The 15,166-nt window shown below is 39.8% G+C and overlaps 1 long non-coding RNA gene across 1 annotated transcript in view; it reads left to right on the top strand.

Annotated features, from left to right (window-relative positions):
- The window catches only part of LOC136991653 (uncharacterized), a 38,356-nt gene that overhangs the window by 4,481 nt on the left and 18,709 nt on the right, over positions 1-15,166 (top strand). The window contains exon 2 of the long non-coding RNA XR_010883859.1: positions 153-297. This is a non-coding gene — a long non-coding RNA (uncharacterized lncRNA). The remainder of the gene's footprint in view (positions 1-152; positions 298-15,166) is intronic.

Raw genomic sequence — 15,166 nt, 5'->3', positions numbered from 1 at the left:
TTCTGTCATCATGGACAAGTAAAAGAATTGCTTTAACAAGTGCTGTCTATTGTATAATATGGTAAATTGCATCCACCTTAGCTATGCATTTTTCCGTAGCTTTGATTGCTGTGATCTCGATGTTCTTATATTCTATCTGTCTTCATTTACAGTGCCATCATCTGTGTGAAAACGAAATAAGTTGTTAATGCTTTTAAAGAAAATAAATGTGATACAACGTGATCATGTGTATCATTAGCATGTAAATGTTCAAGGCTTCCTTATGGCTCTTAACTGAGAAGATGAGACCAGACTGAGGTAAGTAATATTCTTTCTTTTTCTGAGCACTGCTTGTATGATTTCCCATTCCCTTCTGTGCCACGTAGGGACTTTCTAGACAGTGTATATCGTGGACTGTGTGGTTTGTAGTTTCAATTTGAGAAAGAGGAGGTAATGTAACCCCAAACGCCAGTTAAGTCTGATTGCCACAGGAAATGATCTTCTGCCACTGGAACCCAGAAGTGCTACTGAGAACTCCCAAGGATCCGGTTTTGTGCTAATACAGAATATTAACTGTATTTTTATAGCTGCGATAGGATTTATTACTTTAGACCTAGCAAGACTCTTCTTGAAGATGTTCTTTTCTGGAGATGCAGAGGGTCTAGTCTATCAACTGTGCCTTTCTGTCAGTGTGTGAATTGCCATATTGGATACTGCCTTTCTCTTACCATGGTAGTTTTCAGGCATTCTGTATCTGTAGCATGAGCAAGAAAATTGCCTCGGGTCTTTAGTGGTGGGTGAAGTTGCAGTCCTGCTCTGCTGCTTTCAGTATCAAGAGTCAGTTTGTTCTAACACTGCCAGATGGGGAATTCTGTATTTTGTTCTCATAAAGCTGGTTCAGATTCTGAATCCAAAGTGTTTGGACATCCTGGGTCTCATCCTTTCAACCTGATGCTGGAAGGTATAGATTCTGCCACTGAATATTTGGTCTTTGCGCTCAGCATAGTACACTCGCCTAAAGAATAATAAAGAGATTCAGTTTCCTGGCATCATCATCTTCCTTGGAAAAAGAGGATTCATAAGACTGCATCTTCTTGTGCACAGCTGTTATGCCTGTCAGGAGCTCTTGTTCTCCACAGAAGGTAAAGAATTGCTTATAGGAGCTGTAACTTGGCTGGACGCACTGTAATCTGTGTTTATCTGAAGATGTAGTCTGATTTAGGTCTCTGCGTTGCAACAGGCGGCCTAATTAAAAGAGGCACTTGCCAGTCGTGGGGTGCAGCTTGTTGCTGTGGTACATTGTAAATCATGGTTCTTTTTCTTCCGCATGTTTGGCCAAGTACCGTCTAATTTCTGGTGTGGAATGGCTTTATAATTTCAGTGAATTTAAGGTTTGTTTCTGATCGATCATGCTGTTGCTTAACTCTCTGGCAAGAAATTGCTGGAACAGAGATTTTCTTCTCCAAAAGGAGCTGCTAAGGAGTTTTCTGAAAAGTCAGAATAAAGGCTTTTGCTTATATTTTCATATCAAACTTCCCCTCACTACTTCTGCCTGCCTACAGACAAAAGATAGGCAAAATGAAACTGAAGTTCCTAAATAAATACCATGAAATTTTGGGTGACTTAGTCTTGCAGTAGTCTTGATTTCTCCCTTCTGTCAATAGAGAAGAGTTCTGTTCTTGGAAGTTGTGCTTTTTATTTTGCAGCCTGCTTTGCACACTGAAATAAACTTCAGGTTTTGTACTGTAAAGCACCACTGTTGGAATTGGCTACAGCCCAGAAGATTTTTGCACTTGATAATCTCCTCAAATGTGCTGTCCCTAGTTTGAGCAGTATATATCCTGTAATGTAAGATGCTTGAGACTGTCCTCAATGTGAAATCTAGTTTCAAAACAAACTGCCTTCAGCTTGTCTGCGACAGGAAGAATAAGACCAGTGGCAGCTCTAATGCTTTTTAGTTGGTGGGGAACTCGACAAAAATTTTGTGCATGTATAACATACATGTATGTATGCATGTATAACCAGAGGATTAAGAGAACAGTACCACACACAAGAGGGTAACACTTGTTATTCAGTATCAAGATAATACTAGCCAGGTGAGACTAGTTACCTGTTGGAAAAAATGGCCATTATTTGGTAAAGAACCTTAACTTTTTATGCATCTGTTTCCACCTTCAGCTGAAGTTGTTACATAATTATTTCTGCAGACTTGGTGATAACCAGTAAAATCACCAGGGAGAGCTACTTCACAGGTAGGTGAAGTACGCACCTGTACTTCACAATGCTGTGAGAGCGCTGCAATGGATGTATGTCTTAGCTTAAAAAAAAAAAAAAGAAAGGAAGAAAAAGCTATGGAAATTTGTTTAATGTAGTAAGTAGCAAGCTCACACAGCGCTGTAACTTGTTGCACCTTACCTCTGAGTTACGCTACAACTGCAGGCGTCTAAGGCAGAAAGACCAAGATTTGGTGAGGTTTGTACAGTTCTGGCAGACCCACTGTTCACAAGGTAATAGCAGCCTGTGGATGAGACTGTCCCACCATTCTCACAAACCTTTTTAGTAGAACTGGAGTCTATGTCCTTTCCCTGTTTAAGCTTATATGGGTTTTGGACTAGAATGAACAACACTGCAGTAGCTTTTTGATGCACATAATTTGCAGTTTTCTGGCTGACTTGTGCTCACAGGGGCATTTCCTACCTCCCTGCTGCTAACTAGCAGCTCTGAAAGCCTCGGCCATGTCTGGGAAATTTTAATGTCCTGGCCCTCTTGCAAATAGAAACCGTTCTAAGAAACGTTCCTCAAGGCATGGTGAGGCAGCGTGCTATTGATTTAGACATACCTAGCAAAGCATAAATTTAGGTCATTAATGCTATCATTTCCTGCTGGATGCAAACTCTGTAGCTCTAGCAATGCTTTGAGGTGGACCTCAGCAGGCAGCAATTGAGAGCTCTCATTCCCTGTGGCTGTGTGCTGTATCCCCGCAGTGAGGAGTAAGGAGGAGCACGTATGTAATCCTCTTGGGAGTCAGCCCCTCCCTTCTGCTGGCTGGGACGGTTTTGATCAATAGCATGCCACATGTCGTGGGACGACCAACTACCTTACAGTCTCGGATTGCGTGGGTTTTGTGTGGTGCGAGGGAGGGGAGCGAGGAGAAGGACATTTACTGCACGACTCCACAACTTGTCTCAAAGATCAAAATTTACTGCACAAGTTACAACGGTACGAAGCAACAATTCTTATTAACAGAAACTTAGCTCAACTAAGTTTCTAATTACACTAGAAGTTATGCTAACAGCAACTACTCAGTAAACAGACAAAGCCAGCTAATTTATACTAGTTGTAACTACCCAAATGAATGAACTAGGCAAACCAATTCCAATTGATCTTACCCCCGCGTTACCTCAGCGGCCGATGTACACCCAGTCCCAGGGAAGTAACTGCGGGACGTTGTCCCCATCCCAAGGGGCTCCGCAAGCTGGCAGACGCCCTGTCATCCACAAAGAGCCCCAGACAGCCTTCGGGGCCTGTTTATACCCGTCAGGGGAAGGTGGAGGTGGAGTCGCTAGGCCGGTGGCAGTTCTCTTCACTCAGACGCAGTCCCCAGCTCTTGGCTGCTGCAGGGTTCAACTCTCCTCCGTCGTTGTTATGAGGATCGCACCCACAGTCATGGGGTGGGGGGTGGCCGAACACCCCCAAGGGCAGGCTAGCTGCCTTGTGCACTCTTCAGCACTGAAGAAAGGAGTTTAAGTGACTGCAAATGACTGCTTCACCCTTGCAGTGGTGGTCCCAAGGAGAGATCCCATAGCTGGAGTAAGAAGGAGTAAATTCCAGTCCCCAGTGATTAACACTGCCCCAGCAGTGAAAGTAGGTGTTGTCTCTCAAGGTCCTGGAGCCCAAGCAGGCCTTATCTCAAAGTCTTGACGTCCTCCCTTTCGGAGCGTGAGGCACAGGAATGCAGGCTGCTTGTAACTGGCACCAGATGGCGGGGGGGAAGCTGGGAGCATCCCCTCGCACCACATGTTGGTACAGCTGGTAAAGTAAGAGAACTTGGCCAATGCAAATGAGGGCTTCCTTTTTTTTCTTTGCAGTCAGAGGCATAAATAGAAAATTACTTCTGATACTGAACAACCTGTAGCCTTTCTTCTGTGGTCTGTCAAAGGTCTGTGGGGGTTTTCTTGTTTTGTTTTTTAGCACTGCGGTTGTGAATGCAATAAATAGAGCCTATTTTAGATGAATTCCCCAGGGAAGCCATTCTCAGGATAACCTGCTTGTCAACACTCAGAGGCCTTTGGATACAGTATAAAACTTGACCTTCTCCTGTGGAGCAGGAAAAGGTCAAGGTCCCTGCAAGTGCTAGAGATGAACAGAGGATGTCTAAAGCCAGTAAAGCTTGAACTGAAAATTGTCTGTGTGATATTAAAATGGAAAACATCATCAAAGCAGTCAGACTTGAAGTCTTCTAAGCAGTGGGATCTCTGGTTCTTTTGTAACTAAACTAAAATACAGCTTAACCACAAACTATGCTATCTTTTGAATAATGTTCACGTGGGGCAAAATGTATATAAGAAAAAAAATTGCATTAATGTAACTCCAGAATTGGGAATATATTTTTTTGCACTATGTTAAGTATCTTGTTAGTATAATGCTTAGTTAAGGAAGGACTCCCCTCCGCAGTGGTAAATGCTTTAGTTTATTGGTATTGCAGTAACATTCAATGCGCTTGTTACCACTTAACTGGTCAGTCTGCTAGTCTAACTTGTACATTTATCTTGTTCTGAATATGTGGGTGTCTATTCTGCCTGTATACATACATCTGTCTGATGCTATAGAACGTGTTGGAAGAGTAAAATAATCAGTCCTTGGCATCATTGTAGTCAGGCTGAGTTTTGCTCAGGATCTTCATTCGTGAGTAGCCAGCCTCCTGTCATTTAGTCTTCTCCTGTGGATCCAATATGAAGGTTTGGGGATGTTTACATCTTGAGAGCTGCTAGCAGCCCCTGATGACCTCCCTGCTTACAGGTGGGGTATAGGCTCTCCAGCAGCCCGAATGTCCCCATGTGTATGGTCCTGACTTGGAGCTACACATTAATTGTGTGATTGAAAAGTTCAGAAACCACAAGTGGGCCAATTGTGTCCTAATGTAATCGGTAGTGATGTGTTACTCCCTACTGCCATAGTGATGAAGGCCCCAGAAGAGTACCTGACAGTCTTAATTTGCATAAGGTTTATCCTAGACCTTATTAATGCTGTTTTATTTTGTGGGACAACGAAGAGCTAAGGTACTAAGATTCCTGTAGAGTTAGGGATGCCAAACCTTGATCAATCACGGTGGCAAAGAATCACACTGATTCTTTGCTGCAGCTATTGGCAAATCAATCATTTGAATGCCTGTGAAGTGTTGACCCACGAATGGGGAAAGTCTAAGATAAGTTTTCTAGTGTACATGCTTTCCTGATTGTCATTTTGGGACACTTCAGCTAAATATTCTTACATCAGTGAGTTTAAACAGAGGGTTTTTACCACCAAGTTTGTCATTCATTTGCTGTGTGATCTTACACACTAGGTATCTCAGCTGGGCGTGTAAACTTAATGGCCTCTTTTGAAATAGTAGTAAGGCAACAGCAATACTAGACAGAGGATTGAGAAATTCTTATACAAATGTGTAATGCATTTGTAAATGCACTATGTATTCGTGTATATATAGTATTGATATTTACATAATACACCTAATGCATAATTATTTATGAAAAAGTACACAATATACATATAATATATGCATGATACAGTGTATGTCTGGCATCACTTGACATTCCAGTCTCAATAATTTTTCTGTAGGGGAAAATGAAAAATTTTAAGCATTCCTCTTGATTTAGAAGAGTTTCAAAGTGTAGTATCAATAGTTTTAGGATGATTTTTTTGATTATCTACAAAAATCTTCACAAAAGAGATGATCAGAACAGCTCACTAATAAATTTTCAGGTATTACAAAAGGAAAAGACTTAAAGCCTATGTATTTTCTCTGCTTTAATCCCACAGCCTAAATCCATAGTGAATCCAATTTTTTAGAGTAAAGATATTCAAGTAAACTTCTTAAATTACTGTTTCAAATTTAACTGAAAATAAGACTGTTTAAGTTTTTTAAACCTAAGCAATAATATCTAGTTTTAGTAATCATTCCTATTTTTCATAAGCTAGCATTTAACATGTATGAAAAATAAGCATTGACTTCATCTTTAGGGAGTTAAGCAGTTTAGTTTTCAGAAGAGTCAGGATTCTCATTGACTAATTTTTCCATGTGCTTTTTGTTAATTCTTGCCATAGGTTTAAACTGTCATTAATTTATCAATGAGTAATAGTGTTCATTAACCTTTAAAATGTTAATGCATTTTTTACATCTGCTTAGTTTAAAAAAAAAAAAAAGTATGAATAGCTGCCTGCGAGAAGGACAACTGTTTCTGTGAAGGGAGAATTTATCTAATTACATATAAACATTTATTCCCTGCTCATCACCATAGTAACTGAGGCCTCAAGTCGGTGTGTTTTGCTTAACAGGGTTGCAAATGCTGTAGTGAGCCGAGGCCTAAGCTTCTGTCTGAAAGCGCAGTTTCACCGTTGGTTGAGGCACGGCTAAATCCTGCCATGCATTCTTGACCTCTCTCTTGTGCCAGGGTTAGTAATCCTGTGGCTGCATGGGTGGTGGTATCAGGGAGCTGATCGGGCTGAAAAATAACCTCCCAAAAGTTAGTTTACACCGAATCAGCTTTCTGATCTGTCTGACCACATGACTGCATGAGCGCCAGTGAGGCACGGGGAAGAACATATGGTTGAGAAGTGTGAGAAGGGAAAGCATCTTTCTGTGATAGCACCAAGTTAAGCTGATTATAGAGTTTTTGCTGCTGAAGCTGCTTGTTTAGGGCCTCCCTATGCTGTAGTTGAAATCACTGAAAAACAGGAATTGGGTTAGGAGTCCAGTCAGTTTGAATGAGAAGGTAATCTAACCATATTAATTTCAAAGTGGTTTTGTGACTCTAGCTGTATATTCCTGAGCCTGGTATTCTTATTGCCTACACTGAAGTGATTTTCTGAGAAAAGAAAATGTGAAAAGAATGGAAATTTGATGCCCATTCTCATATGCTGACCTGCCTTCTGTTGATCTCTGAAGAGTGGCCACAGTATTTTATCAGAGATTTTATTCACTTCAGTAGGTGGATTTTACTCTGTTCCAATCAGTTAATTACATCTTTTTTTTTCTTCAGTTTTATGTTCTTTTTATGTGTACCTAACCAGTTGCTTTCAAAAAAGCATCATCTTTTCACTGTAGCTTGTCTTTGTAACAACAGCAAGGATAGTAGCTAGTTATTTCTGTAGCCTATTTGTAAATAAATCACAGATGTATTCCTTTCTGGGCTGCTCACTTTGCCATATAAAACATTACAAGAGAATCTGTTTTATAACTACATTTTATTGAACAAAACTTTACAGACCAAGCTTGTAAAACATATATCCTAAAAACTCGATGAGGGCTTTTATTTTTTATCTGCTACACTAACCAGGGCTTCGTTTGGAGCCTTTAAAATTACGGTGCTGTTTTATTTTCCAGCATACTTTTGATCACTTCACCATCCAAGGTCTTGATTCCGCGGAGACTTACACACTTGCTTAACAGTGTATGTTTCAAGTGGTACCACTGATTTATTGTTCTCCCTGTACTGGTACCTGTTTGGAGGACAGTCAGATACTAGGACATCTAAATTACTTATGCAGCATCTCCAAAAAAATAAATGATTTACAGGTGTAACACAGCACTAGAGTTAATCATGCTAGCAAGTTGCAGTGTGAAATGTGATCTTGTATCGCCATTTATAGTCTGAGTTTTTAAGAACTGTGACTCTGCTTTTGGCATGGTTAACTTCTGTGGCTGTTGTAGATTACATTTGCAATCAAGTTGTTGCCAAACTTCTACTCTGTGCTAAGGTCATGTTTACTACTGCACAACTGCATAGTCAAGAGTTGCAGTAAAAGCAAAATAAACTTTGAGACTCTTGATGAAGCAGCTTAGTGTCATTCTGTGGGAGCCTGATAGCAAGTGGATGTTGGGCAGAATGTTGTTGGCAGCAGTAACGTTTTACTGTTCCATTACAGCTGATGTGTCCTTGACTGCAACTCTAATAAAAACATTTTGTGCGTGTTCTGAGTACTGTTTGAAAAAGAACATAGATATAAGAAAACTGAAGTCTACAGCTTTCCATATGTGGTGTTAGTTCTGTGTAAGATTTTCTTCTAGCAGCCAGATTGATCGGGTAGCCTCCTACAAGATCTCTGCAGATCAAATTTTTGGCATCACTGATAAAAAGAGTGCTGTTATTGGCACTTTTGAGTTTTCATTCTTCTTCCAGTGAATGGCTAGAAGGGCTTTTAGAAAAGCTCATATCTTTTTCAAAAGTATCATAAAAATATATATATATATTTTTTTTTAAGAACTAGAACAGCAATCATGGGATGAGTGCAAGTATTGACACACTGACTTTGTAAGCTACAAGTCCTATTAAAAAGCTTGATGACGAGTAGACTTTAAGTCCTTGTACTCAAATGAGTCGAATACTGAAAATGTAGTGTTACTCACTAAGGATTTTTACCTGACATCAAGAGGATTATGCTTCCAAGAAGATCTTGGCTATTTTCCAAAATGCACCACTGAGGATACATTTTTATCTGCTTTCTATGTTCAAGCTTTATCAATATTCACCTTGAATTTTCAGCAGATTCTCTGGACATTTAATTCTATGAAACATCAGTAATAGATGTAATTATTGTAAAAATAAATAAATAAATAAATAAATTAAATGGGGCAACCAAGCCAGCTTTACACAGCTGTCCCTTTTCCCACTGGGACTTGTTAAGTGTTATATAAACAAGATTTTCTTTGGTTGCCTTAGCTTATATTGTAGACTTGCAGACTTCTCTCAAACTATGCTGTCTGGCCTGCTTTGTTTCATTATTAATATTTTGTTAGCAATTTACATGTACCATATAGCATAATAATTTTGCAGGGTTAATTACCACTGAGCAGGGAAAGTTTTGTTCTGAAAAATAACTCTGAGCATGGAATGTGATCTGACATTGACATGGTCTGCAGATTGTCCCCCCCCCCAAAAAAAAAAGGAGTTAGGTAGGGCTTTGATTAAAAAAGATTGAACAATACTAAGTTAGCACACTGCACTCAGCCTTTCTGACTTAAATTTTAGCCTTCAGCTTAGCTGACCATGGCCTAGAATTGAATCCGCCTTTCCTACTGTTGGTTATTTGTAAACGAAAACAGATCCCACATGATCATAGTGTAGTAGCAAGTGTTGGAGGCAGTGAAAAGTCATAATATTTCTTTGAAGTTATTATTTTAATTGCCAAGAGGAAAGAGGTCTGAGCAGCAGGTGCTATTTTTTTTAGGTGGTGAATCGTAAATCAAGATTGTAAAACCTTTGGAGAAGATGATGCATTTTGCCTACTCCCTTCTACCTCAGTTGGCACCATGGAGTTTTGATCTGTATTAGATCTGTGTGTTAATAAAGCAATTAAAATTATTCATAGTAGAACCATTGCTTGAAACTCATCTGAAACTGGAAACAAAGGGACTCTGGTATCTTTAGTTTATCATGTATTCTAAGTGTATAGACTCATGCATTCAAAAACACAGAAACTGGTGCCGAGGCTTATTATCTATCACGTGCAAAATATGTTTACTCTGATATTTTGAAATTACTACTACAGCAGACCTCAAGGGCTCCTTGTCCCCTTTGTGTGCATGTGTTATTCCCATTATCAACAGTGGGAGTTAGCTATACACATCAGGAGAAGAATATACCAGTGGGACTAAGACAACAGGGAATGTAAAATTCTCTAGCTATTAGATGGCGAGAACAGCGTAGCTTAATCCTTCTTGATTTGTCACTTCTGGATTTGGTGATTTTGCTAAGGAAACAGTGGTGGAAGTAGCAACTGTGAAAACCGATAATTACACAATTACCACAATATTGCCATGATAGAAATTGCACCTCAGAGCTCCCATCAAGTGTGGTGCAAAATTTTGAATAATGGAAGTGAGCTGTTTTTCTGGAAAAAGCTGCCATGCAGGTTAACCTAGTAAAACCTGAACTTCACTTGAGGCTGGATTAGTAAGTAGTTACCTAGAAAGAGGATTTTTTTCTTTGTTTCCTTTAAAATATGTTTTCAAATTTGAATGTATTTATTCTCTTTCAGTTGTTAGTGAGGACTTCTCAAGATTTTATGTTCCTTGAAATAGTGTGATTTATTGTTCCTGCTAGTGCTAACTGTCTGGATAGCTCATAGCTTCAGTAATGTTCATGAAGTTTATCGATGTCAGGTATGTCTGGACATAAATGGTGATGTTGGACTTGGAATTCTCAGGCTTTCCTGCTACATAAATAATTGTATAATGGGGGGGAGGGAGGAAGAGGAGTAATGGCGTGCAGCAACACGAGGGTCCAAGAAAAGAAAATCAAGGCTTCATTCCTGTGTAATCTCAGTTTTGTACCCCCGAGACCAGAAGGGGCTACAAAGAATTTTCCATCAGCCCACATTGAGTAAAACTTGTTTTACATGATTTCCTGCACTTAGGTCTTTGTTTTTGTTAAGGAATAAGTAATTGTGGTTTAGCTTATAAGTGCTTGATCTTTGGTTTTCAGTTTTCTACTTCATTTTATGAATCTTTCCTGCTAATCCTGTGTGGAAGCTGTCACGAGCAGAGCTTTCCTGAACTGTTTAGAAATTCTACACCGTTTCCAAAATGAGATAATTGCAAAAGAGGTTCAGCCATCTTTGAGGAGAAAAGCTCCCTCCAGTGGAAAGAGGAATCTCTGCAGTGATTAGGAGAAGTATTGAGGCATAATGCTGTGATTTTAAATTAGCAGGCAAGTGGGACAGGATCTGTGTAGGTGCTTTCAGATGCTGGAATTCAAAACCTTACTGTATTCCCTGATAACTTTTTTCAAAACTAGTCCTTCAAATTTTATATGGAATTCTTCCTAAAAATGCATATCAGTTATGGGACTAATGTAACTCCAGTTCTTTTTCTAAGTTTTAGTACTTAAAGTTATATCTGAGAGCTTTGAATCAGGATTTTAGCGCTGCAGCTTTTCTCATAAACCCCAGCAAAAGTTACTGCTGTGTGTATGCAAAACTGGACAGTTAAACAACATAATGTGGCCTCATGGAATGTTTTGTGTTAAAGGGGGCCAAAACAGTTGACATTTTTACAAATTGGGCTTACTGTAACTGTTTGCTGAAGAACCTCAGTATTTTGGAGGCATCCATGAATTACAATTCATAGAACTTATATAACCTTTCATTTTTTTTTCTTTTAATTCCATTTATTTTCCTTTTCATAAGTGTGATAATTTGTTCTATTATTTCCTGAAGATCTGTATCAAAGTGATTTGGACCTTGGTAGAAGGCTCTGCTGAGCTCAAAGCCCCATCTGTATATGCAAATACAACGGCACAAGAAGCACAAAGATTAATTTGTGGTGGAGGAGCTGAAGCTGGGACTCATCTCAATATCAAATTTCTTTTAGCTAGAAGCAGTATTTTACCTTGAGCTGAATAGGATTCATGCTGGTGATCTGAAGGTGGAAGGCTCTGTTGCTCATTAGCAAAAATGTGAGGCATTTACTTCCCTAAATCCTAATGTTATTCTCCTGAGGATGAAGCACTTAAGGGTGGGTGGGTGGGGGAAAGAGATCACTTAGCATTACAGTGGAGACTTAAATTTACCAAGTCGGATTCATTGCTAGGCAGAGGACTGAGACAGCATAGAGTGTACTGACCCACTGCAAAAGATTGTTGTGTTGAGTTTGGGTATTGGAAGCGTTATAGCCATAGCATTAACTTGGCAAAATGCTAAATTATGTCCTTGTTCAGAGTTAGTCGGGTTCTAGCTTATGGAGCATAGTTCTGTGGACACAATTTTGGTTACAGAAGCATGCGATTTGTCACATTCTTTGCAAAATACAATGGCAAAGTGAGATTTGGTTCTGTCTTTAGGAACTTCTGCTCATTTGTGAAAGTTTGGAGTTATCTGTGAAGTGGGTGATAGTTACTCTATTAAAGCAGTAGTATCCTCATTCATAAGGACTGTGAAGGTGCAAAGACTGTTCCTTACGGTTTAGTGCATGTCAAGAAATGTATGTCCCCCTGCATTCCCTGAAATTGCGTGAAGGCAGAAGCTTCTCAGGAGGCTGCGTGCAACAAAGGCTAAAATCAGGGCCGTGGGGGACGCTGGGAGAAGCATTCTGTTCAGGAGGTTCCGTGCCCTGAGCTCACCGGACCTCCAGCTGTCTGTGGTCTGCTGCTGGACCACAGAGCTCTCAGTGGCTGCTGCTCCTCAGGTGTCAATTAGAGTTAAAGGAAACTCAACAATACTTGAGAGAATATTCCTTTTGCATATATGTTCTTGCACTAGGTTCTCCAAGACATAGCGTGTTTATGAGTGGGAGGAGAAGTGGCCCATACAATCGCAAATGGAATGAGGAGCCTTTTTAATGTGTTTTACACTTTACAGATGACTCCTAGGGTTTTCAAACATCCTTCATGGTAGATAATTCCTCTTGCTAGCACCATCTAGTGATTGCCTGGACTATTTTTGATTTTGCTTTTACCCTCTTTGCTATTTCTAGTCTGGTTTCTTAAGGAATTGAAGTTTGTGTTGAGCACATTTTTGTCTTGCTCTTCCTCCTCCTCCACTCCCATCCATAACTTTTAAATGTTTTTCATGAAAATCAAAAGAGAGGCTGAGGTTCCACACTGAGTTGCTCCAAGTTCTGTGAAATTACATATCAGAACAGAGTACAGTGATAGAGATTAGTGTCTGTAATGACAGAGGGGCTGCAATATGAATTGAACCACAATATTAAAACATGAGAGAATTCCCATGAGAGACAGGAAATTAGGCTCCATAAGTTCCATGGCTCATTGCGATATACTACTGAGAACAAAAGTAAAGTCAAGGCTTTTGCCATATTTTTAGTATTCACATGGAAGTGGTTTCTGTTGTTGAGCAGTTGTGAGCTGGAAGAACATTGCTTCAAATCCTTGTATCCTCAGCATTAAAATAATGATAAAAATCAGGGGAGAAAACTATTACCAGAGCTGGACATTTATTCTTGACTGTAATGACTAGTAATTTGTAACTGCTCACTTTAGCTGAAGTCTTGTTTGAAGATCTATGTTTTGTAGATTGTGGATGAATCAGAATGTTACAGAGAAATATTCTGGTCTCTTTCCAGTAATTATTTAAGGCAGTGGTTTGGACTGCCAGGTGTACAGGTGTACATTGCAATAAAAGCCTTGTCTGTCCTCCAAGAACGGAGCATCAGAGGGAGGAGCTACACAGCAGGTAACCTGTAACTGATCTGAGATACGATAGCGCCAGCCTATTCTTTCACAGTTTGCTAAGGAGCATTACCTCATTTAATGTGTTTCATTTCTATGACTTTTGTTAAAAGCCCAGAAGATACAGAGGAGATGCACTAAATTTGAGTCCAGCTTTTTCCTGCTTGATCTAAACTCTCTGGTATCAAATAAAATGTGGAGTAAAGCAAGCTTGAATCTGGTGGGATGAGAAGTGTTTGCAGCTTTGCAATGAGCACATAAAGGAGATTTCCTGGATTTGACACTTGATCTTATTATTAGCTTGGTTTTGGCCCTTTGTTTCCTTTAAAAATTAGGCCTAATGTTCGATGCGTTAAAACACTTTTCTTCATATGCTCATGTGTGTGAACATACATATCAGCATGTAAGTTCTTGTTGTCTTTCTCTCCAGAAAGTGAGAACTGCTTGCTTTAGGGGGTGTACTGTAAAAGAGAAAACTAGGTGGCTAGGTACATAGTTGCTTCATTTGCCCACACAAATTATTAACTTACCCGCATTTGAGATTTGTAACATGCAGAAATGAAGAAGCTGAAAAATACAGGAAAATGCATACACTCTTTTGAACAAGCAAATGGAAACAGTGATGGTGTAAACTTGCCTCTAAGTTTTCCTGGGCTACATCACACTTTCTTGAGAAGAGAAAACACTTCCTTTCTGCAAGGAGAGCAGTGTAAAAGTGATGATTCTGTGATCCTTGGATTTGCTTCAGTTGACATCACTGGCCATGAAAAGTTGTCCTGTTCATGCAGCACTGGTGACTCAGATGACATGACAAGCACGAAACAGTCAGGGTCCTGGTTAGGCTTACAAGAGTTATTGCTCTAAGGTGCATTAGAAGCCTTGACCTAATAATGGTGGGCCATCTTCAGTTGTGCACAAATCGCTAGCAGAGTGGTCCCAGCAGTGGGAGAATTCCCTTTATATTGGAGCATCAAAGATTTGCAGTATTGCCCTCTGTGTAATGTCTTTTGCAGGACTAGCCACTTTGGATTTTGGGATATTCAGATTCTAGATCTTTTGAGTGAAAGATTTGTCAAAGAGGAGTGGATTGCTAACCAGTTTATTTGTCCTTTCTTTAGAGATGAGAAGTAAAAACAGATAGTGCCTCCCAATCAGAGAGAATCTGTACCTCTTCTCCAGTATAAAGTTCGTCTGTCCTTTCTAGAGAATCGGTAGTGATATGGTGTCAGAGTCCAGTACTCTCTGACCAGATTCTTTTAAATACTCAACACATGGAGGGTGTAATGTTTAATATTAAAGTTTACTTTGAAGATATTTGATGCTACCCGGGATTTTTGATTTAGCAGAGTGATACAGCAATATACTGAAATCACAATACAAGTGTATACACTTAGCAAACTATAGCAATTGCAATATACAGTTCAATCACAATACTAATGTGATTCTCATTACCGATCTCTATAATATGCTCACCATCACGACGCTGGCTGTCCCCAGCCGCCAGGAAGGAATACATGGCTGAAGCCAGCTCAAGCCTGTTGCTCTCTTCGAAAGCCTTTTGTTAGTTGTGTGGGTTTTATACTCTATGTTGGGCTGAGCCACATATACACTTCCCCCATGCTGGTCTGGCTAACTCAAGGAAGACATTCACACTCTTGATAAACTCATTAAGAAACATTGACACCAGTTGACCAACTCCACTGGGGTGTAGTCAGTTGATCCAGTCAACTGAGCTGTTTATCTAAAACAAAGGCCACCCTGTGGTCCCCTTTGTGTTGAGATAA

Source organism: Apteryx mantelli, chromosome 3 (genome assembly GCF_036417845.1).
Source record: "Apteryx mantelli isolate bAptMan1 chromosome 3, bAptMan1.hap1, whole genome shotgun sequence".
Lineage (NCBI taxonomy): Eukaryota > Metazoa > Chordata > Aves > Apterygiformes > Apterygidae > Apteryx > Apteryx mantelli.
Note: the sequence above shows the minus strand (reverse complement) of the source record. Positions and strands in the feature narration are given on the sequence as shown.